We start from the raw sequence: 23,968 nt of genomic DNA, 5'->3' as shown, positions 1-23,968 counted from the left end.
TTCTATCTCTCTCTCCCTCTTCCCTTCCTCTCTCTCTAAAAATCAATAAAGAAAAAAACAATTTTTAAAAAATATCTCAAGGATCTTACCTGGTGGAGAATTTAGGCTCTTCAAGAGGTGTACCTAGAACCAAGCATTAGATATCGAATGAGAGGGGTCTTGGCTCAAATAAGGAAGAACTGTCTTACAGACAGATGCAAAGAGCTGCCTGCAAACAGAGTGGCTTCTGAATCTCCAAAAGCAACAGAGCACAGGCAGAGCGACCACTTCACGAGATTACTGTAGGTCAGCAGTTCTCGGCCTTATCAAAATCAACACCCCTCATCCAAATAAATATATAAATACAACACTCCTTTTATAACACTGAAAAGAAGTTCACAAATGATATAACCTATTCACACACTTAATTTTATGAAATCAATATAATGCCCAAAGAAAAGTATTTAATAACAGGTACTTCAATATGTAAACTCTCGAGTGTAAGTTCATTAGAAGACATAATGAAACATTTAAATGTTTACGTCTGTTACATAGGACAAGTTTAACTGTAAGAGAAAGATGATCAGGAACGATTTCACTTCATACTAGAAGTACAGGAAAATGAAAGAGCAAGAAGTGGGGGAAGGATAGCTAATGGGGAGGGGGGTGCATGGAACATTAGAATAAGAACTAGAGCTATAAATAATGGCAAGTGATATTTCTATGCATGGCAATTTAGAACTAATCCTTCTTTTCTTTAGAAAGTCATAGTAAATATTTACATAAGTCCTACAGAAGACAGGAAATCCCAATTATAAGGGACAATTCTGTGTTGTCTAGGACTATCTCATTCATTGCAGGGCATTTGGCAATTCTGCTTCCCCTCATCTAAATGTCAGTGGTGCACCCTCCCCCCAGTAACCATGTCAACCAAACTGTACCTTGGTGGGGGGATACTGTACTCATTTTTTTTTATATATTTTTTTATCCTCACCTGAGGACATTTTTCCATTTTTTGTTCAGATAGAGCGGGAGGGAGAGAGAGGAAGAGAGAGAGAGAGAAACATCGATGTGAAGGGACACATCGAGTGGCTGCCACCCGCACGACCAACCAGGGCCGGGGACAAACTGCAACCGAGGTACGTGCCCTTAGCGGGAACCGAACCCGGGTCTCTCTGTACCGCAGGCCGACACTCCAACCGCTGAGCCAAACCGGCCAGGGCGGGATACTGTACTCATGGAGACCAACTAGGACAAAAGGAAATTCAGCACTCTAGGTAAGTCAATATTTTTAATTAAAAATATTTTATTTGAAAAATTCCTTCGAAGCTGATATTTTATAAACTCTATATGCGAGAAGTTCCTTGTTTCCAAGATGCTGTGTGCTTCACCTGACTAACCCCTTTGACCCATGTTATTAAGGCAGCAGAGCACCTTTAAAGCAGGACAGGTCTGGTTGGATTTCAGACTAGTATTTCCAAGGCATGTAGCCATGGGCAAGTTACTTAATTTCTCCAGCCCTCAGTTTTCGTAGCTGTAAAAGGGCTGTTATAGAGATTAAATGTGTCCTCAACTAGTGCTCATGGAACAGAATATTCTATCCACTGAGATTCCAATCAACCTAAATGTTGAAATGCTCATGAAAATGACTCTTACCTTCAGTACCACCCGTCACATTAGATTCAAATTTGCCCCAAACATGAAAATCATGTAATGAACTAACTCAAGCTAGGCAGTTCTAGTGACTATAACGATGACAACAAGCAGAAACAATTAAACATTTATTGAACATTAACCATATGTACCAATTTTTTTGTTCCGTGCTGTTACACACAGAATAATCTTTATGACTTTTCAAATTAAAAATGTGGGGTTTAAAAAGGTTAAAGAACTTATTCAAGGTCAAAGAGCTATGAGTTAGAGCCAGAATGGTCAGTTTTGTCTGATAACAAAATCAGAACCACTAATAACAGTCTCTAATGCTAGGCTATATTACTATAAAGAATTTTAACCTTAACTCTCTGGTTCTTGCTCAGTTTACCCACCATTAAATGGAACAAGAGGGTGAACACCAGCTTTCTGGCCAATTTTCCTTTAGGATATAAATCCTGAACTCAATTCTCCAAGGAAACTTCAATTATTAGCAAGGGAGATAAAACCTATATAAATAAAAAAAACTTACAGAAAAAAAAAAAGGTATAATAAAAATTAAGGCCAAATAACGTGTTGTGCACAGAGAAGTACTAAGGGAAAGTAAAGGGCCAGGTCACCTGGGCCAGTGTTGTTAGGGAAGGTGTCTACGGTGGGATGACACCCAAAGCAATTATTCGTGATTACATTTCAACAGCGCTACCCAATCAACAATCATCTGTACACCAGAAACAGTTTTATCCTTAATGCAAATGTTCTCCCTCAGAGCATGCCCAAGAGGACAGCAATTCTGTCAGGTTCTGCTGCACATGTCTAAGGGAATGATGGAGAGAAAGGCAAGTAGGGCTTTGGTTAGTAAAGTCTAAAATGTGGTAAATACACAAACATGGGTTCAGGACGAAGGTACAACAAAAAGTGTCTAAGGGGCAGGAAACCTGCCCAACGTGAATTAAATCAGCATTGTGAAATACTGTGACCTCTTCTTGAAGACAAATTATGTATATGAGTTTCAACTATAATTTTCCAAGGCACTGGGTTAACAAAGCATGTCTATGGTTTAAGTGCTTTCTTTTTAAAGGTTAAGTTGCTTGATATAAAAGTTCTTGTAGAATTCAAAAGAAAAATGGTCCTTTGCTAAACTGGACTGTTCTTCTCAATTATGCATTCCTTCCCTGAAAGAGAATTATACAATGGCTATGCCACTTTGTGGTGCTTTGCACTAGTATATAGAGTATATATCTTCACCCATCTGACCATGTGGCTTGTTTTGACCAACAGACTAAGGATTAACAATGTACCTGATTCAACTAAAAGGCCTGGCAAGTTTCTGCACTCCACCAGAAGAGTATGTTCCAGGATAAAGATATGTGGAACAGACCAAAACTTCCATCTCAAACTCCCAGCCCAGGCCTGTCCAATCTCACCAAGAGCAACCATGATCAAACCACGGTCCCCCTGCAGAATCATGAATGTGAAATAAATACTTGTTGTTCTAAGCCACTAAAATTTGGAGGCTGTTATGTAGCATTATCACAACAACAACAAAAAATATACCCTTAGAAATATCCTGATCCACAAATTACTTTGTGGATTTTTATCAGAAATATAAAAGGTACACAGTATATATTACTTTCTATATGAATAATTCCACCAAGGCCTGGAATACAAAAGCCCAGAGACAGAAGCAACCAATTAATACAAATAGCCCAGGAGGCTTCCTTTCCTTCTAGGTGACATTTACGCATAACCAATGTGCATAGCTATGGAAGTTTAGCTGTAAGAAGGCATCATCTGACACCGAGGATGACTTCAGTACATCCTGGCATATTCATCTGTAGACCTGGATATTACTTTTTGTTATGGGTTGAATTGTGCCACCTCCCTCACCCCCACCCCCCAAAATGCTGAAGTCATATCTACAGTACACTGTGACCTTATTTGGAAAGAGGGTCAATGCTAATGTAACTAAGATGAGGTCATATTGGAGTATGGTGGGCCTCTAATCCAATATGACTGCTGTCCTTATAAGATGATGGCCTAATGAAGATTGAGACACAGGGAGAACATTACGTGAAGACAGGAGCAGAAATCAAAGTTATGCAGCTGCAAACCAAAAAGACACGCCAAAATCACAGAAGCTGGAAGAGATCAGGAAAGATTCTTCTACAGGTTTCAGAGAGACCACGGCTTGCCAACACACTTAACTTTAGACTTCTAGCCTCCAGAACGGAGAGACAATGAATTTCTGTTGTTTCAAGCTACCCAGAGTTTGTGGTACTTTGTCAGAATAGCCCTAGTCACCTAATTCACTTTTTAAAAATTTTATACCCTAGCCCTGGCCGGTTTGGTTCAGCAGTTGGAGCATTGGCCTACGGACCAAAGAGTCCTGGGTTCGGTTCCCACTAGGGGCATGTACCAAAAAAAAAAAAAAAAATTTATACACGATTACTGTACCAGAAAGTTACAACATCAAAAATGGTATTACTTTTTCACAGGTCTATTCTGCCACTTTGTCTTCTAATATAAAGGAAATGTAGACATGTAACTGAGAGCACTGGTAAATATGATTGTGAATATCAGAGGAGAAAACTCATGTAGTTAACATCTGTACCCAGGAGAGAATTCAAACATACCATATTTGAGTAGGCAGACTAAGAACTGACCTGATTATCAAAGGAAAATCTTACAAAAGGGTTTTGAAATATTCTAAGAATGTAGCATCACCATGTACTATGCTACTTTTATCACACTTTACTAATTTTAGTTTGCACATTCACACTGCTAGGTTTCTTATATACATTTATACTGTCTTCTACCATTGTCCAATTAATTGATTATCATGTCCACATTCTTTCCAGACTGTAAGTTCCCTAAGAGAAGGGAATGTATTACACTGTACATGTATGAGCATGTGTGTGAGCATACACACACAAATATATATATTACAACTTCCAGTGTAAGCTACACATAGGATTTGTGTTTAATGCATTGATTTTTTTATTTGTTAGGCCTAAATACATAAAAAAAAACAGACTTTGGGTTATGGAACAATAAAGTCTTGCCTTTTATTTATATTAGTGATTTCCATTTTTTAAAGTAATATTCCACTTAATAAAAGTATCAGCATAAAATACTTTTATGTATATTTTTACTTATAAAAACATGTATTCTTCACTAACATATACATTATAAAACACATAACAAAAATAGAAGCCATAAAAAGATGATACAGACATTCTAACAATGTCCTCCCAGACACTGGGTAAGGATCTGAGTTTAGAAATCGACCAGAAGAGTAGATAGGGAAAACATCGCCCATGATTTGATTCCTTCCAAGAAATGCAAGATATATGAGAATCTAACATATTTATGAACTATAAACACATTCGCTGGCAGATGTATAAAATTGTTTTGATCAAGCAATATTCTAGAGTTGATGACAGAATTGTCCTTGCAACTAGGATGAGTTTGTATATTGGTAAAGTCCCAACTGTAAATGCATTTACTAACTGTGGTGTTCTGTGCAAATGGAAACCTTTAGTTTTTTTTTACTTTAGGAATGAAAGCCATTATCAGATTTCCATGCAAATCTCTGTAAGACTGAGAGAACCAAATTATATAACATCCTGATCTTGAAGACAGGAGAGAAAAGGATGAACAAAGAGGAAGATGGAACAGTAAACAGAAATCATCTTTTAAGAATTTTTCAACACAACATCATCCAATCTTCCTGTGTTCTATGTGCATGTATATCAGTGGTTCTCAACCTTCCTAATGCCATGCCCTTTGATACAGTTCCTCATGTTGTATGTGAGTGTAAATGCATGTGGGCGGACCTGCCTGGAGATGCATAGGGGAGCTGTGTCTCAGTTCCTAAGACCATTAGAAATATGTGTTTTCCGATGGTCTAAGGCGACCCCTGTGAAAGGGTCGTTCGACCCCAAAAGGGGTCTCGACCCACAGGCTGAGAACCGCTGATATATATGAACAACACTGCTAGAAAACTGAAGGATGTAATGTAAAGTATAACCTCAATCAGCTTACTGTAAGAACTAAGCCACAGCCTGGCCAGTGTGGCTCAGTGGATTGAGCAGCATCCCATGGACTGAGAGGTCCCGTTTATTTTGATTTCGAGGTGGGGCACATGCCCTGGATTTCGGACTCGATCCCCGGTGGGGGGCATGAAGGAGGCAGCAGATGGATGTGTCTCTCTCACATAGATATTTCTATTTCTCTCTTCTTTCCTCTCTTTCTAAAAAAATCAATAAAATTCTTTTTTTAAAAAAATAACTACGCTATAAAACAAGCCCATATTTAATTTGTGGCACAAATGTTTAAGTGCCAAACAATCTGAGGTCCTGTAGACATGTCAGAAAATATTCACAGAATTGAGTATCTACCTGGTGCAAAATATTGCTTTCAAAGGAGGAAATGTGCAATTAAACTTCACATAGAGAGGGCAGACAAACCCTGGGAGCAGGAATTGCCCTCCCCACCCACATACACCCTCATTCCCTGGTGTAAGGGGTACAGAAGATGCTGACCCTACTGGAGTGATGAGTTCATGCAGGTGGAGAGTGGGATACAAGGCTGAGGGCCTGAAATGTGAAGAAGACACAATCCCATTATGATCTAAGCAGCACACTCCGGCTTAAACTTCCAAGAAAAAACCACCAATAAAATCTCCCAAATCATTTCACTTGGTCTGCTTGGTCTTTTTCCAAGAAAAAGCCACCACCCATAAAATCTCCCGAATCATTCACTGGTCTTGAAGAACTAGCCTTGGGGCTGATCTACACATAAAGCAAGTGAGCTAGACGCAAGAAAATACCAAGCAGATGGCACGTGGGTGAAGATGATGAGGAAGTGAAATATGAAAGAGAAAGTGAAATATGTCAAATAAATATGCATTTGGTAAAGAAAAATGCAAAATGTAAGAACCCTACCATTTTAATAATTTCTAACAAGTACTACTGTAGTACATATGGATAACAAATAAAAATGTGAAAAATGAAAGGATCCCATCATTTCTATGATTCCATCAATGGAGAAAAAGGCTTTAATATTTTGTCACTTTCCTTTCTTCATTGCAGGTGCATTTTAAAATCAAGTCAGGATATTTTTGTACATACAGTTTGGTGTACTATCATTTAGAAAAGGACTCCATTGTTGGATTTGTCTCATATGTTCACAATATCACCCTTGATAATAATACTTATACAGTTAACTAATACTTACATAGTTGCTTATTCTCTGACACACAGGGTTCCAAGTTGTTTACAGATATTTACTTATCTCAGTCTCAATGCACTGTGGGACACAGATACTATTATCTTCATTTTACAGCTGAGAAAATAAAAAAGAAATTCACTTGCCTAAATTCACATCGCTGGTAAATGGTGGAACAGGACTCCAATCCAGCCAACTGGCTCGAGTCCCTGCTCTTAACATTGTCTACCATACCACCTGCCTCCCATAGACAATGTGCTCATCACTGAAATTCAGCCTCATCTCTGATTTCCTCAGGATATACTCTTAGAATAGAATCACTGGTGCCAAGGGATTCCATGAGCTAACTCGCTCTCCATGTGCGATATTCTAACATACCCTCTCACCATCAGTTGAAACGGAGTGTCACTCAGCCTAAACCTTGACAGCACTGCTGTGAATTTTTAAAATCTAATTATAATTCTCATTTATTTGATGCAATAAAGTTAAATATTATTTTCATGTCTTGGCAATTTGTACTTTCTATTTTGTAAATTTTCTATTCCTGTTATAGACTGGATATTTGTGTAGCCCCCTCTCCCATTCATATTTTATTTATTTATTTATTTTTTATCCTCACCCGAGGACATTTTTCCATTTTTTTGCTCAGGTAGAGTGGGAGGGAGGAGAGAGGAACAGAGAGAGAGAGAGAAACATCCATGTGAAAGGGACACATCGAGTGGCTGCCACCCGCCAACCGACCAGGGCCGGGGACAAACTGCAACCGAGGTACGCGCCCTTAACGGGAACCGAACCCGGGTCTCTCAGGACCGCAGGCCGACGCTCTAACCACTGAGCCAAACCGGCCAGGGCTCCCATTCATATTTTGAAAACCTAATATTCAAGGTGATGCTATTAGGTGGGGCCTTGGGAGGTGATTGGGTCATGAGGGCCATCCCTTCATGAATGGGATTAGGGCCCTCATAAAAGAGGCTTCAAGAGACCCCTGCATCCTTCCTCCATGTGAGGACACAAAAAGAAGTCAGCAGTCTGCAACCCCTGAGAGCACCCTCATCACAGCTTGACCATGCTGACAACCAGCCTCCAGAAACGACAGCAATAAATTTCTGCTGCTTATAAGCTACGCAGTCTCTGGTAGTCTTTTATAGCGGCCCAACTGGACTAAATTCTTACTAGAATGCTTTTTAAAGAGTTAAGAATGTTAAACTGAAACTATTTGGGAAGGTGCTGTGATTCACGATAACAGGATTACTAACGAGCTGTTTCAGTGGGATCCTACAGACAGCCAGTACCTTGGGGGTAATCACCAGGACCAAGGGCTGAGGGCTCAGCTCTGAGTACCTGGGACCATAAAGACTGAGCAGGTTGCCCCAATAAACTAACAGCCTGAAATTGTGCTGCACACTGTACAGCAGGGGTTGTACTTATCCAATGGCTAGAGTAATCTGTTACTGCTACTCGGGGCACCCTCAATTCCTGGTCCCACCTTGTTTGCTTAGTGAGGTCAGAATTACAAAAAAAAAAAAAGATAAAAGATCTTGAGGTTTATCATACCTATGGAGTCATCTCACCATTTTTACTATTCCACTATTCCACACAACACAGCTGGTGAGAGGATTTCACATGAACTATACTGAACAAACACTTTTAATTCTTAACTCTGTGAATCCTCTGTTAATCAGTTAACAGCAAATTAGCTCCTGTCAGGCACTCTGCAATAAAACTGAGCACTTTGGACACCATCTGGTTGATTTGGAATTAAAAACACCTCCTTCACATACTAAGGAGTCACTTCTTAGGAAGGACCACTCTCTCCAGGTGGTTCATATAATCTACTAGGCTCAGCATGTCATAGTTTCTACTTCTTCAGAGTAACACTGTCTCCTATTAGATCCCTAAACTTGAGTGGCACCCCATTGGAGGCTTTCACACATCTGTGTACCAACAGCAGAGGCAAATCCCGGAGGGGAAGCATAAAAAACACTCCCCCAGAAGAAGGCCATAATAACTATGAAGTTATTTTTAATGAGTGTCAACACAATGTTTGAGAGATTTAGTATAGTAAGGCAGGGAGGGCAAAGAAAATGATAGACATGTTTTCTACTGAGGTGGGGGATAGAAGAGATGAATGGTTAAATAAAAGCTTCAATCTTGGGGCTTTTTGTGCTTTGTTTTTTTGTTTTGTTTTTTATCCTCACCCGAGGACATTTTTGCATTTATCTTCAGATAGAGCGGGAGGGAGAGAGGAAGGAAGAGAGAAAGAAAAACATTGATGTGAGAGAGACACATTGACTGGTTGCAACCCACACAACCCCAACCAGGAACCGATCCCAGGTCTCTCTGGTCTGGGGGCCGACGCTCTAACCACAGAGCCAAGACTATTTTGTGGTGGTTGTTGTTTTTTTTAACCAATCCTAGCATGCTGTCCAAAATCACAGTTAATTTTTACTAGAAAGGCAATTTTATTATTTATGAGAATGCCTGTTCCCCAGTATGAAGCCTGCTCAGGACACTAAATTACACATGGAAGCCTCCATAAGTTTACGGATTCTCAACTAAGAAGGGCCCTTGGAGATGACACCAGAACTGAGTGTGGCTTACTAATGAAAATAGGAAGACAGTGTGTTCCAAGTAGAAGGAACAACATGAATTAGAAAAATCATATGCCATGCACATGCAGGAAGTGACAATCAGGTTTTGTATTACTAAATATTCTTAACTTGGGGTCCAAATATAAGCACATGTAGGCAAAATGGTGTGGGTGGTGTGTGAGACCATGACTTTCAGATTTTTTAAAGAGTGACTTGGCAGGTATGAGGGTAAGTTAATAACAACTGTTATTAACAGTTGAAATGCATGGCAGGAAAGGGTAGGGGGCAAGGGACGAATTCCTCAGGGTCCAAGAGACTGGGCTAAGGTTCGTGGTGGCTCCTTCCTGTGTAAGATGGAAATCCTTTAGAAGGTTTGAAGAGGGAAATTTAGAAGGAAGACTGGCTGAAATGTAGAAGAAAGTAAATGCAATCAACAGGCCAAAGCACCTGAGGAGATAAACTAGGGCAGTGGGAATGGAGAGAAGAGAAGTTAGAGAGAAGGGAATTAGGCGCTAAAAGATCATATTTGCTTATATATGCATAAAATGTCACTGGAGGATTCTCAATTAATTGATAATATTGGTTGCCAGTGGCTAGAAAAAGCAGGTAAGTACTAGGGGGAAAAGATGAGTCCTTTCACTGTACACACAGTTGTATCTGTTGAATCACATTAAAATATTACCTACTATAAAAATTATTTTTTAAAAAGACATGGAGGTTATTGGAATGAGTTAACTCTTTGTAAAAAAATGTGCCCACGTCTCTCTCCAAATCCTCTCCAATGTTTCAAGTTGCACTTTTAAATTCAGATTATTTTACTCCAAAGGCTCTAACCTTTAAGAGCCAATCTCTCTGTTAACCTGGGTAATAAACTTATCAAACTGAACTTGGCCATCACATAGATGTAAATAACTATTTACCAAGTTAAATTCAAGCAACTCAACAGGTAATTGTCAAAACACCAGAATAAAGTCGGGACAATTAACCAGGGAATTAAATCTTTTAAATTTTATGGTAAATAAAAAAGGCTCAAAGATGATCTGATTTGTTAAAACAAAGATGAATCAAATAAATTACTGATGAGAAAGAAGTCAGATGTGAGGTCCAGTGGTGAATATTAAGCTAGTTTAGGCTAGCCCTTTAGCTAAAAATGTTTTTTTTTTAATTGTAAGAAATGAATCTTCTGTTCAGCCTAATACAGAATATATGGTAGGTACGACAGAAATAATTGGCTTAAGTTTAATGATTTTACCAACTTTAAATTAGTTATAAGTGGACATAAGTTTAAGTAAAATAATAAGTGTAGCCCTGGCCAATGTGGCTCAGTTGGTTGGTTGGGCATCGTTCCATACACCAAATGGTTGCTAGTTTGATTCCCAGTCAGGGCACATGCCCGGATTTCGGACTCCATCCCTGGTAGGGGGCATGCAAGAGGCAGCAAATGGATGCCTGGTTCTCAAATAGCTGTTTCTTTCTCTCCCTCTTCCTTCCTCTCTAAAAATCAATTTAAAAAATATATTTTTTAAAGTGCAATTTAGTTTTGCAAAACTATGTAAAATTGTTTTCCATTTGGCTCTATACCCTCAAATATACTAAACTTGCAATACTTGTTCAAAACTATTTAATGGAACTGATTAAATTTGTTAATCAAAAACATACTGTGTCCAGAGATCAATTTTGCAAATGTTGTCATTTATTTGGTTTTATGTTTTACAGTTTGCCTTGTTCCACAAAGGATGTGAATCAGCTTAAAATAATAAATTCAGTAAAATGGTAAAATATAATTAGATAAAATCAGAATTAACAAAAACAAGGTAGAACAGAAGTTCAAAATCAAAGGGAAAATTAGAGCATCAATATTAAGGTCATAGGTTTTTAAATGATTATTAAAATTGACTTGCAAATTTGAGTCTGTGTTTCCTTGTTGTCAACTCAGAAAGGAAAATATAATCCATTATTTAATTCTAGTTTTGCATGATGAAAATAGACAAAATACTGTTCAGGGGAGTAAAGCTTTTCTTTGGCATTTAGAACTCAAAAGAATTTCTTGCACTGGTCTTCAAACAGAGCTGTAGACGGGACCATGATTTTAATAACCACAGTTCATAAATAACATAACAGTAGGTTTCTTGTGACTGTCTTTATTGATATAATCCCTCAGTGTGAGCACAAGTGTGGAGGGCTACAAAGGATGCAAAGCAAAGTAACCAAAGTATGTAGTTTCTGAAGATCTGGCTAGACTCCTGGTCTAACACCTAGAATTGGAGGGGAAAGGGTAGATGTCATGGCCTTTGTTCAGCCAACCCTCTGTAAACATTATTTCTCTCAATTAAGCTTCTGATCAAATCTCTGATATGTGCAAAAACAAAGGCATGCTATACCACTGTTGAGGGGAGATTAGTACACAACATTTACTCTTTAACCACCAGCTCCCCACATTTGAAATTCAAGACTATACAACTTTTCTTTTCTATACTTTTTCTGCAACCACAACAATTTTGGTTCCAACATATGTGAATCGAGTGAATCCTATTAGATGTAAACAACAACAAATATATGGGCTAGGGTAAAAAAGAACTGGGATACAAAATTATGCCAGGATAAAAAGAGACAGTAAATAACATTAGCAAAGAAGGGCTAGAGGTTTCTGCAATAAAAACTTGGGAAGATACAGAAAAATAACAGAGTAAATCCAGGCCTTAGAATTGCATTCCAGTGGTGCATGGGGGGGGGGGGGGGTGCTGGAGGCCCCAGGTAGTGAGTCATCCAATCAGAGAGAGAGTGCGTTTAAATGCAGGATACACACAGAAAAATGCCTCGTCCATTCTGAGATTAGGAACCTGCTCTTACTTCACTGATTTCAAGGCCAAGTGTACCAGCACAGTTTAAAAGTTCAACTTCTATTTGTTAAATGAACAAATAAGTGTTCATTATCTAAAACCAAGTAAAAAGGTTTACTGAAACCATATAGGAGGGGCTCTTTTGAGAAGTTTAAAGTGAGCAAGGAAGAACAATGCAAATTAACTGCTCAATATCCTTGATGACAGATTTAAGATGCGTAAAATGTAATTATCTTTATTTCTTGAGAGGATTTTTACTTTGTTTCATGGAATCATAACATATTTCTCATAAGTGCCCTCCCACTCACTGTTGGTTCCCCCAATCTTAACAGCTTTTGCTTAGAAGTATTATTTCCTCTCCACATAGGAAGAATCCAAGTAGGTTGGAGAAGCAGTAAGAATAAATCACACTTTACATTAGTTTTGTGAAAATAAGTCTTTTGGGTAATATGTAGTAAGGATGGTGATAAAGTATTAAAATGACAAAAAAGAAGGAAAGAAGCAAGCAAACAAATGTCTGAACCACACCCAGATTAATTTTGTTAAACAGTAATTGAAATACTCACTCATGAAACTTATATAACAACAATCCAAAAATAAGAAATATAGTGTAAAAAATAAACAAAATGTGATGCAGTTATCCTTGATTTTTTTCAAGAAAACATTACATTTCAAAGCAGGCACTGAGTCTTCCAAACTCGATTTCACAACCACCCTGGTTGTCAAACTTACATCCTTATATACTGAGGAAAACCCATATGGTTAAAAATGTGTATCTATATCATATATTTTGAACCACATGGGAATCATAGGCACTTCTACGTGCTTTATTTTTACCTTACCCTGTAATAAAATGCAGTATAATTAGATCAACCACAACAACCCAACTTTAAAGTGAGTTAATATGTCACTTATTAACCAAATCACCGTTACCTCTGGAGTAACTTAGAATTTTCTTTTAAACACGAATCGTACTTTATAAAAGTGTGTTTGAGAGTTTAACTGAAACAAGTCTGATTACCAGTGAGACTGGAAAATTTGTAAGCTTGGACATGAAATAAACGTAAGAGTTGGGGAGAATTACCCATATGTCAACATTAAAAATGTCAACATTCATACTTAGATGTTAACTGAATTTGACTATTTAGACAAAGAAGCAATTTTTTAAAATCCAGTTAAACTTCAAAGGCCACAGAACTGACAAATTCTTTTTGACACTAAATTATCTTTAGATGAAGCTTGAAACAGTACATTCAACAAATAAGTAATAAGCGCACAGTAAGCATTAGATGCAAGGGATTAAAGGATTGAACAAGAGGAAGACTCTGTCCTGGAGTTTACACTAGTTCATTTCCCAAAGCTCTAAACCTTAATAAATTAATATAAAATTGGACCTTACAATGATTCACTTTCCAAAACTAAACCGTATTGTTTAAAATAAAATAATAACCTGTTAAAATTCATAACCAGTTTCTCAGAAGTACAAACCTAACACCTAGTTGGAAGCTAGGCTGCTCCAAAGGCTGCCTCTGCTGGCCGACTCGGTTCATGCGTCCAGCAGATTCTTAACTCCCGACACCTGTAACAAACTTGCCACTCTTAAACACATCCCTTCACAGAAGCAGGAGGCTCCCAAGTAGGCAGCACGGGAATACCCAAACCTCATGTGTCTCCGGCATAATCTGACTTCTAAAAGGACCTTTTCTAACTGGCCCTAAAATGTTGGTTGTAAGGGTTTGAGCCACCTATTTTATATACCAGCCAGCCAGCTCTGAAATACACAAAATTCCACGACTTCTATATGCCGCTAAAATAACGCTTTCCACGTCTGCACGGTTAGCTGCAACAGAAAAACCGTATCTGTTCATGCAGCCGAAAAACACGGTGACACAGTTCTACCTGAGCTGCTGAAAATCAAAGGCGCCCCCCCACCCCCACCCAAATCAGCCGCAAGTCAATTTGTCCTCCCAACCCCCGCCCTCGGCGCGCTAGGGCCGAGGAGGTGGGCGGGGAAGGGTCAAGCTCCCCTTCGCCACCGCTCGGCCACCGCGGCTCAAGAAAAGGTGGTCAGGTTAACCAGGGTCTGCGCCCAGGGTCACTAGCACACCTCGAAGCGCTCCACCGACCCAGGCGGGAGGCAAGTTTGGCGGGTCCCGGCCCCTGCCCCCCGTCTCTCCCCAGCGGCAGCATCAGCTGCAGAAGGTGGCGAGGACTCCTCGGATCCGGGAGAAGAGGATCTGGCGCACCTACCTACAGGGCGGGAGCACCGGCTCCTCGGTTCCGGGAGAAGGGGCTCGGGCGCACGCATTTCTGAGAACGGTGGCCTCTGCTGCTCCGCGCAGGGGAGCGCATCCTCTAGGGTGGATGGAAGGAGGGGTCGTGGGGGAAACGTGCACCGAGGAGGAGCTGGGCCAAGGAGGAGGAGCGCCGAGGCGCGCGACCCCGGGGACCGGCGTCTGGAGCTGGTGGACACGGCAGTCCCCGGGACTCCTCAGGCCTCTCCCCACGAGCTGCGGCGCCTGGCCAACCCTGCAGCTGCGCCTGCGGTCAGGGCATCAGCCACCACAGGCTCGCGGGCCCGGCCGGAGGCGGAGAGCAGCGGGTGGCACGACTCGGTGTACACGCCCGCCTCTAGCTCCGCCCGGGCTGCGCCACGCTCTGCGCCCCTCCGCAGCGGCGGGGGCCGGGGAGCTCCGAGGCCGAGCTCAGCGGCTCCGGCTGCAACTGCGGCATCCTCTTCGCCTCTGCGACCTCCTAGCTGGGAGCCTAGGCACCCCCACCACCCCCGGCTGCTGCAGCCTCCGCTGCCTACGCACAACCCCAGGCTGGGCCCGACGGCTCCGCCCAGGAGCGCTGCGCGCGCGGCCTCCACAGGCCTCGGCCCATTGTGACGCCTCTCGAGAGCGAGCTCGTTGTTTCCCCGGTGGCCCGACGCTTGGCAGCCGAGCCTGGGAGGATCTTCTTACCTCGCCCCGGGCTTCATTCCCCACAGCCGGGCTGCCGTGGCCACCACTCTTCGTGGGAAGTAAGGCTTGGGAGCAGAGCTGGAAATAGAGCGTCTCCTCAAGCTGTAAAGCCTCGTTTCCTTCCAGCTCGTGAACCAGTCAAGTCAGCCTTCTGTCCTTTCTGGCGTTTCGTTTCGCAGAGGGGCCCACCATCTCCTCCCCGCCCCCCTGCTCCCGTCCCCGGTACAGCATCCCGGATGCTGCCAAGTTGCGATCATTACAGCAATTGGACCCTCCAGGCCGACTCTTGGCAGAGACCTGCGAGAGCCTGGGCTGGGAAGATTTGCATCAGCAGCTGGGCAGTGTCTGTGAGCTTCCCATCCCCACTTGGATGCAGTTCCATCTGCGGTCCCATGAGCAGCACTGCAAGATGACTAGGAGGATTTGGCCGAGAGGTTTACCCTTACAGAAAAAAAAGAAAAAGAAAAAGAAAAAAAACTCAAAGCAGAGCCTGCAACTGGTCTGATAATACCAGAGGCTACATACAGGCACACTAGATAAGGCCTCCTTTGGGTTGCTGACTCTGCTCATGCTGTGACAGCCTCTCGAGGAAGTAGGAGCAAAGCAATTAACAGTGGTGACTCTGGGATTTCAGATACAAATGGTCGTTAACTATGTTGCAAAAATATGAAAATGACCAATTCTGCACTAAGCATGTATAAAATTGGACCTCAGGTTTACATCTTCATGGTTTCGATATGAAAAATTGGGTGTTCATCTCTTTTTTCTTTAGGTATCGTGTTATTTGCAAATTATTTTCAAGGGAAAATTAAGCTCCTAAAATACAGACCTGACTTTTTTTTTTTTTTACTCAAAAGAACATGATTTGCTATGTCCAGAGAAACTGACCTGCTTTCACAGTTCTTTCATAAGTGCTTTTATGATTTTAAAATCTAAAATCATCTTGCAGTGCTGGGTCACGGGACCACAGAGGGAAACAGCACCCAAGTGGGGATGGGAAGCTCACAGACACTGCCCAGCTGCTGATGCAAATCTTTCCAGCCCAGGCTCTCCCAGGTCTCTGCCAAGAGTGGGCCTGGAGGGTCCAATTGCTATAATGATTGCAACTTGGCAGGATCCCGGATGCTGTACCCGGGTTGGGAGCAGGACCGGGGAAGAGATGATGGGCCCCTTTACAAAATGCAACATTGGAAAGGACAGAAAGCTGAATTTACTATGGCCAGTGGTTTTTAATAAAAAAATTTTTTTTAAAAATGGCAAAGGAAAAGACATGTTCCATAGCAGTATAAGTTGTGATAAAATTGCTAAGACTTTTTGAAATGAGTTCCTTTAAGCAAAGTGGTGGTCCAGGGCAGAGCAAGGAAGGAGCCTCACCGCTCTAGGTTCAGGAAACAGGATCGAATGACTTGGCCACTTCCGGGGACTCTGATTGATATAGAGCCTCAGTTTATTTCAAAAGATACCTATTATTAATTCTATTTTGCTCTTAAATCAGAATAATGCAGTTATAGGAATGTGTGAATATATGTGTGTGCAGTATATGTTGTATGAGTGACAGAATGAAGTCAATGAGAATTTGACTGTTGTTTAACAAACTATATAAAGAATGTAGTTTCTGCAGGAAGTGTTCATTGAGTTGCAATTCTAGATGCTTTCCATTCTTTCCCCACCAAAAGTTCCCTTTTGTTTTTCTCCCTATGGACCCAGTGTTTTGTCAGGAAATAAATTAAGTAGTGATCTTTTTTATTAGCCAATGATGTAAGTTAGTATCGACAGGGGTTGGCAACAGTTGTTCTTATGGAAAAGACATGCATGTTATGATTATTACAATAGCTTTATTAATTCAAAGCAATGTCACAGTGGCACAGTAAACCTGCTTTTGCCCATCCCTGTATTTTAAAAGAAGCAACCATCGATTATAAAATGTTTGTTAGTCTTCCAAAACATTGCATGTAAGTTAAGGATTTTCTTCACCATCCTTATGAACTCCTCTAGGACTACATGCTGTGTCATGTGTTTATTATAACATTTTATTACAGTGAAAGTGCCAGTAAAATAAAGATTTCTGCTCCCTAGCTTAGAGAGTGGAGGAATTCCCCCTTAAAGATTCTTCACTCATTGTATTTCATTAACTCAACACATTGATTTGTTTATGCCTTGTCTTTATACAAAAATCAGAAGAAACAAAACCATTTCCTTTCCTTCTACACCTATGTTGTCCAATATGGTACCCACTAATCACATATGGCCATTTAAGTTTAAATTAAGTTAAATTAAAAATATTTTCTACTCCAGTAGTCGCATTTCAAGTGCTGAGGAACCAACCACGGCTCGCGATTGTTCTTTTGGACAGAACAAAATAGAACATTTATATTATTGCAGAAAATTTGTCCAGACAGTACTGATCTAAATAGAAGGTGAATTTTTAATTGGGAAATAAGATTTAATACATAAAATAACTTGGGAGCCCGGTCGGTGTGGCTCAGTGGTTGAGCGTGGACCCATGCACCAAGAAGTCACCAGTTAGATTCAGTCGGGGCACATGCCCAGGTTGTGGGCCTAATCCCCAGTGGGGGGCATGCAGGAGGCGGCCCTTTGATGTTCTCTCTCATGGAAGTCTCTATCTCCCTCTCCCTTCCACTCTCTCTGAAATCAATAAAGAAAAATTAAAAAAAAAAACAAACAAACTTGGGAAATCTTAGTACACTACAGATTAAACCTCATTAGAATGTTTCTTAAGAGGATGGTAATCTCTAAGATTCAGGCTCTGCTTCACACTGCAGCTTCACTACATGCTGACCTTGAGTAAATTACTTAACCCCTTTATCTGTAAAAGGGGAATCAACTTTACAGAGTGGACACAAAGATTAAATGAGATAATCCATGAATGACATTTAGACTAAAGTCTAGAATATGACCTTCAAGAAAAGTTAGCTACCACTCTAACAATATACATTATTATAATAAATGCTTTCTTTTTAAAAAATTGTATCCCTAGTACCCCTTATTGTGCCTGCCTGATAGAAGATATTTGGTAAATGCTGAGTTAATGGAAAATTAAAATGCTACACTGATTTTATGGATATGAGAGCCTCTGTCAAATATGAAAATTGATCAATCTCTGTTGAAGGGTAGAGACCATTGCAGGCCAGTTTAGTTAAGATTGTCATCTTACTTTTTCTGGGATAAATAACCCTGTATTTTGAGAGTTTGGAGTAGATACAGAGAAGCAAAGATTCCTTCAGCTCTTTAAGGAAGAAAAGAGGGGTCACTTCACTTGCCCTCCTCCTCTTTGTTGCTCCACGTCATAGGAATTGGACCGGTGGGAGGCATCTGGATCCCTGAATTCAGGTATCACATGTTCTCTCAACCAACTTCCTGAAGGGCTTGAGCAGGAATTCCACAGTTTCAGGAGGCATCAAACGATAGCAACTGTTATTGCAAATGTGTTCAATATTTTTCTTACATATCTATCTAAAGATAATTTTGAAATGAAGAAGTATAGTTAGTATGGCTTTTTAAAACACAACACTGGTGACCTCACATCAAAGCAGAATTCCAGGAACATTGGCAAATGCTGCTCTACCACTTTGCCTAAAGGAAGGCTTCCTGGACATGTAATGAGATCACAACCACTGAAGGTATTGAAACTTCTTTGGAAGTTTTCTCTGTATAGGTGCTGGAGATGAGTTTTATGCATTAGGTGATGAGTTTAGTCTACTAGCATCAAGAAAGTTCACTCTTTAGTGGCTAAATATCTCTTCCTCTTTCTAGCACAGAAAGAAACACCTCCTTTCATACATTGGACTTGGGCTGGTTGAAATGCAGGAGTTCCATAGGAGGTAAAGTAAACACTGATTGACATCTATGGAGGTCTGTGGGTAGCCATCCTGCACCTAAAGAGGCAGAATAGATTTCACTGTTTAATAGTACTGAAGGCAGTGGCTCATTTTCACAACTGGGATCACGGATCCAGCACATCATAGGTTTGAGTAGAATGTAAATCAGTCATTTGGTGGATTAGCCCAGGTTTGGTGCTTCTCTTGGCTTGTTATAAAGGCCAGAGAGGAAGTGGAAATCTCCTTATCACTTGAAAGGAGGGGTCTACCAGAGTTTAAATGATAAAGAAATACTGATGTGTACAGAGATGGATTGCTGTATAGGTGACTGTCAGCACATAGAATTTATGACAGATTATTTGGATTAAGCCCAATAAATTTGCCCTTTTCTTTTATTCCCAATAAGTTAAAAATATATGTTCTTGTACAGTTTCTGCTCTCTTTTTTTCTGAATAGTCTGTTCCATAGCTTGAGAAGTCATTAGATATTTTTTACATTTTCTGAAAAATGTATTCAAATAAGAAGGTGCTAAGACATTGGTGCTGAGATATAAGTTAAAATTCTGAAAAAAATCCCTAAACTCAAAGTGACATTAAGAGGTGGTGGTTGTTTGGATTTATGGGATGAAAGAAATTGATAGTGCAATAACCTGAAAACAAAGTTTTTTCTTTTTTTAAATGTGTTTTTATTGATTTTTTTAGAGAAAGAGGAAAAGAGAGAGAGAGATAGAAACATCCATGTGAGAGAAAAACATCAATCGGCTGCCTCCTGCATGCCCCCAACTGGGGACCGAGCCTGAAACCCAGACATGCACCCTCTCAGTCAGTAGGACAAGGCTTAGTCCACTAAGCCACATGAGCTGGGCGAAAAGTAAGTTTTTCAAAGGAAATCATTATAGATTCACAAAAGGTTGTAAAAAAATGTATAGGCCAGTCCTGAGTTTTTTTTCCCACTCCCACTGCCCTAGTTGTCCCCCAATGGTAACATCTTGCATCACTACAGTACAATATCATAACCAGAATATTGACACCTGTACAACCTTTAGAACTTATTCAGATTTTACCAATTTTACATATACTTTGTGTGTGTGTACATGTGTTTTCTATGCAATTTTATCATCTGTATAGAGTCTTCTACCATCACCACAAGATACAGTACTGTTTCATTCCTGCAAAGCTCCTACAACCTACCCCTTTACAATCACACCCATCCTCTGCCCAGTACATCTAATTTCTATCAATCACTAATCTGTTCCCATCTCTGTAATCTCAATATGCTGTATAAAAAGAAATAGATATTGTACAGGCACGGGCTATGTCTAGGAGGATACAGAAGAAACTGTTAACTCTGGTTACCTCTGGGAAGAAAAACTGAGGAGTGATTAGGGGATAAGAGAGGGATGGTAGTTTTCACTGTATCCTTTTGTACACTATTGTAACTAAACCAATGAAAACTTAAAATTACTCTAAATGTAATATTTCCTTTATCTTTTTATTCAAAACAGATATCCTATAGTGTATACAGATATTGAATTATAATGTTGTACATCTGAAATTCATGTAATGTTACCTCTGTTTGATAGAGTGGGAGGGAGAGATAGGAAGAGAGAGAGAGAGAGGGAAACATCGATGTGAAAGGGACACATCGAGTGGCTGCCACCCACACAGCCAACCAGGGCCGGGGACAAACTGCAACCGAGGTACATGCCCTTAGCGGGAACCGAACCCGGGTCTCTCCAGACCGCAGGTGGACGCTCTAACCGCTGAGCCAAACCGGCCAGGGCTGTTTTTTCTTTTTTTAAAAGACACAGATACTCCAAAGTTAAACTCTGGTGACTCCCAGTTGAGAGGTAAGAGCTCCATCTACTGAACTGGATTTCCTAAAACTTCCTTGTAGGATAGTGGTGTGTCATCTAAAATATAATAAAATTTAGAAATTTCTCCTGATTTTACCATCTTTATTTATTAGTATTAATAAGTCCTATTAATCTTCCTGTTTGCATGTTATTAAATAATTTTAGATACATTTTATCAACAATCTAAACTCTATCTCTGAGTTGCTGGAAACAAGAAACAATATGTAAGCACAGGCTCGCATATCTGTGGTGAGGGGTGACGGCTGCAATTTACAGTGGCGTGGATGTGAGCAAGTTCATTATAAATTTATATCTGCTTTACTTAAGCCTTCTCGCATCTTGCAGAGAAGCAGGGTCTCTTGGGGTTACCTTTGTTCGACTGTAACCGTTGGCTCTTTCAAAGCCGAGTTACATCCTATTGCCTTCTGCTCGTATTTCATGAGCGTTTCTGGATCCAAGCTGGGCTGTAAGATGCCTTGACTCATTTGGTAATTACATCATTTCCTGCCCGAGTCTCATACAAAATGTGGAGAGGCGAAGCAATGGTTAAGAAAAGAACAGTTTGAAAAATATGATAACGGACACAGTGGATTTGAAGGGTTTATTTGGATCCGGTTGCAGATGCCGTGGTTCTTCACCCGCAGCACCCGCATCTCTCTTAGGTTGGTTAGCCAGACTCCCAAACAAGTCATCCTCGCGAAGAAGGCCCATCACCTACATTTATAAGGCATACAGAGCATCTGCTTTGTGCCAAGGACGTGTGCGGTGTCGCACTCAGCTCTACAACGTGAAATGCTCTCCGCTGGTGCCATTCTATCGTTAGATTTAATACAATGTTTGGTGGGACTTAACATCTGCTTTAGAGAGAAAGACACGTTAGATTTAGAAAGAACAAGATAATTAAGAAAATAAGATTCTGGGTGGTACTTAAACGTTTGTCTAGGCATAGATATTTACATGTTACGTAATTAGAATGCAATTTCAGCACGTCTTTTCCAGCCTCGGAAGGGATATGGATTTAGAGGGTCCAGCTCTTTTCTTTAGGAGTCGCTCCGGAGCTGCGCTGGGTATGCGGAGAATGTGCCGGGGCTTGGGAGGCTGGGACCTAGAAGAGGGAAGAAGTGGGGCGGAGCTTGAAGACAGCAATCTTCTTTTTTATTGGTCAGCGTGACAGCAGAGTTTTTTTTTAAAGCACCAAATACAATTCAGGAAGCATTACTGCCAAGTTCCCTGGTGGTCTAGTGGTTAGGATTCGGCGCTCTCACCGCCGCGGCCCGGGTTCGATTCCCGGTCAGGGAAGACATCTTTTAAGTCTATGACCTAAAAAGAAACGGTTTAATCTGTTGTTCTGTTTATGATTGTTTACTTTTATGAATCATACAAGTTTACTTTTTAAATGTTATTTAATCTAAGGTTTAAAATATGCCATACCCATTTACACGTACTATTTACATTTTAATGAACACACCACCACAAATACCCCTGATTCTAAAGTACTCTAGATAAAATAAGAAAGAAAGAAAGAAAGAAAGAAAGAAAGAAAGAAAGAAAGAAAGAAAGAAAGAAAGAACTCTAAATATTTGTCCAAAACCATGTTAAGCCACTTCTAAAACTGCAGTTTCCAGCTTTTGAAGACAATCTGGATGTGTATACAAGCATTAAGTTTCATTTAATCTTGAACTTTGTTTGACTAATAGCAGGAGGAAAATTATTTTTGGAGGGATTATACCTATTTTGCAGTCAAGGTCTATATATTCAGATTATGTACTTTGTAGATTATTTGTGTTTATTGGAGATGTTCTTATGCTGTTTTCATTTATGAACTTAAGATTTTTAATGACATATTGTTGATTAATTACCAAATACTTGGTTTATTATGTTTTCTCTTAATAATTCATTTTAGTATTCTTTAAGAGTCCCCACAATACGACAAATTTTCTGGTGGCACTATGGCATTTTTTTGGAGCAGTCTTTACAAAAAGGTGGTTCATGGGGGATATTGCATAGAAGCAAAAAGAAATTATATGACATTTCGGGTTCTCTTTCAATGCATAATTGAATTCTATGCATTACAAATTTGGTGCTTATTGGGGGTTACCAGATTCCATAGAAAGATGCAGCATTTATAAATAGCATGTTGATTTGTGAAAGCGTTTTTTCTTAAGTACAATTATGTATTTAAAATCTTTGCCACATCTCTATATTGATCATTATTATTTTATGACTTAAAAATGCTTTTTTCATCTTCCTGCTTTAATGAATAGGCTATAGGAAAAAAAAAAAAAAACTTTGTACTTTAGCACAGCAATTTAAATTCAAGCCATAGACCTACTTGATCAATTAGTTTTTTTGTTTTTTTTTTTTTATCCTCACTCAAGGACATTTTCCCATTTTTTGTTGGGATGGAGTGGGAGGGAGAGAGGGAGAAACTTCGAGTTGAGAGAGACACATGAAGTGGTTACTACCCACACAACTCAACCAGGGTCCGAGACAAACTACAACCAAGGTTCGTGCCCTTAGCGGGAACTGAACCAGGGTCTCTCTGGACCGCAGGCTGACACTGTAACCTCTGAACCAAACTGGCCAGGGCAACCAATTAGTTTTTTGCTGCTTATTATATCCTCTGAATTTCTATAAGATATAGTACTTTAAATAATTTGTTATCGTTTTGTGTAAGTTATGTTTTTGGAAATTCCTTGAGATCAGAGTTCATAAATATACTTCTTCTGCCTTGAAAAATAATAATCATATAATTGGTGGTCAAAAATTATCACTGTTCTTTGGTCTTGATAATTATTATTATTTTTGAAGACAATAAAGTGAAAGTAAGCCAAGAGCTCCATGAGGGTAGGGTCCATATTATATTCGTCTTTGTATCTTCTAGGCTATGATGGTACTTGGCACATAGTAAGCAATTCAAATAATTCTTGTCTGGATAAATAAAAGAGGAAAAAGACTGGAACTGGCACTTCTCAGAAGTACCCCGGGTGACCAACAAATCTCAGAAAAGAGGGTCAAT

At 40.1% G+C, this 23,968-nt stretch overlaps 1 protein-coding gene and 1 non-coding gene across 12 annotated transcripts in view; one reads left to right on the top strand and one right to left on the bottom strand.

The window, feature by feature from the left end:
- The window catches only part of NCOA7 (nuclear receptor coactivator 7), a 143,676-nt gene extending 128,035 nt beyond the window's left edge, over nucleotides 1-15,641 (bottom strand). For 7 of the 11 annotated variants that reach the window (XM_036249469.1, XM_036249462.1, XM_036249463.1 and 4 more), the window contains exons 1-2: nucleotides 6,868-7,005; nucleotides 90-123 (exon numbers count right to left, since the gene is read on the bottom strand). The gene's annotated coding sequence lies outside the window, so the exon portion shown is untranslated. Of the gene's footprint in view, nucleotides 1-89; nucleotides 124-2,024; nucleotides 2,157-6,867; nucleotides 7,006-15,255 lie in introns of those variants that run through there. The other 4 variants (XM_036249464.1, XM_036249465.1, XM_036249467.1 and 1 more) reach the window with 3 other exon arrangements.
- A 6,535-nt stretch (nucleotides 15,642-22,176) lies between these two features.
- On the top strand, nucleotides 22,177-22,248 carry TRNAE-CUC. The gene has a single exon. It is a non-coding gene; the product is annotated as a tRNA-Glu (tRNA).
- The last annotated feature ends 1,720 nt before the right edge of the window (nucleotides 22,249-23,968 follow it).

This window comes from Molossus molossus, unplaced genomic scaffold (genome assembly GCF_014108415.1).
Source record: "Molossus molossus isolate mMolMol1 unplaced genomic scaffold, mMolMol1.p scaffold_m16_p_8, whole genome shotgun sequence".
Lineage (NCBI taxonomy): Eukaryota > Metazoa > Chordata > Mammalia > Chiroptera > Molossidae > Molossus > Molossus molossus.
The sequence above is the reverse complement of the archived record's forward strand: the minus strand, read 5'-3'. Positions and strand labels throughout refer to the sequence as shown.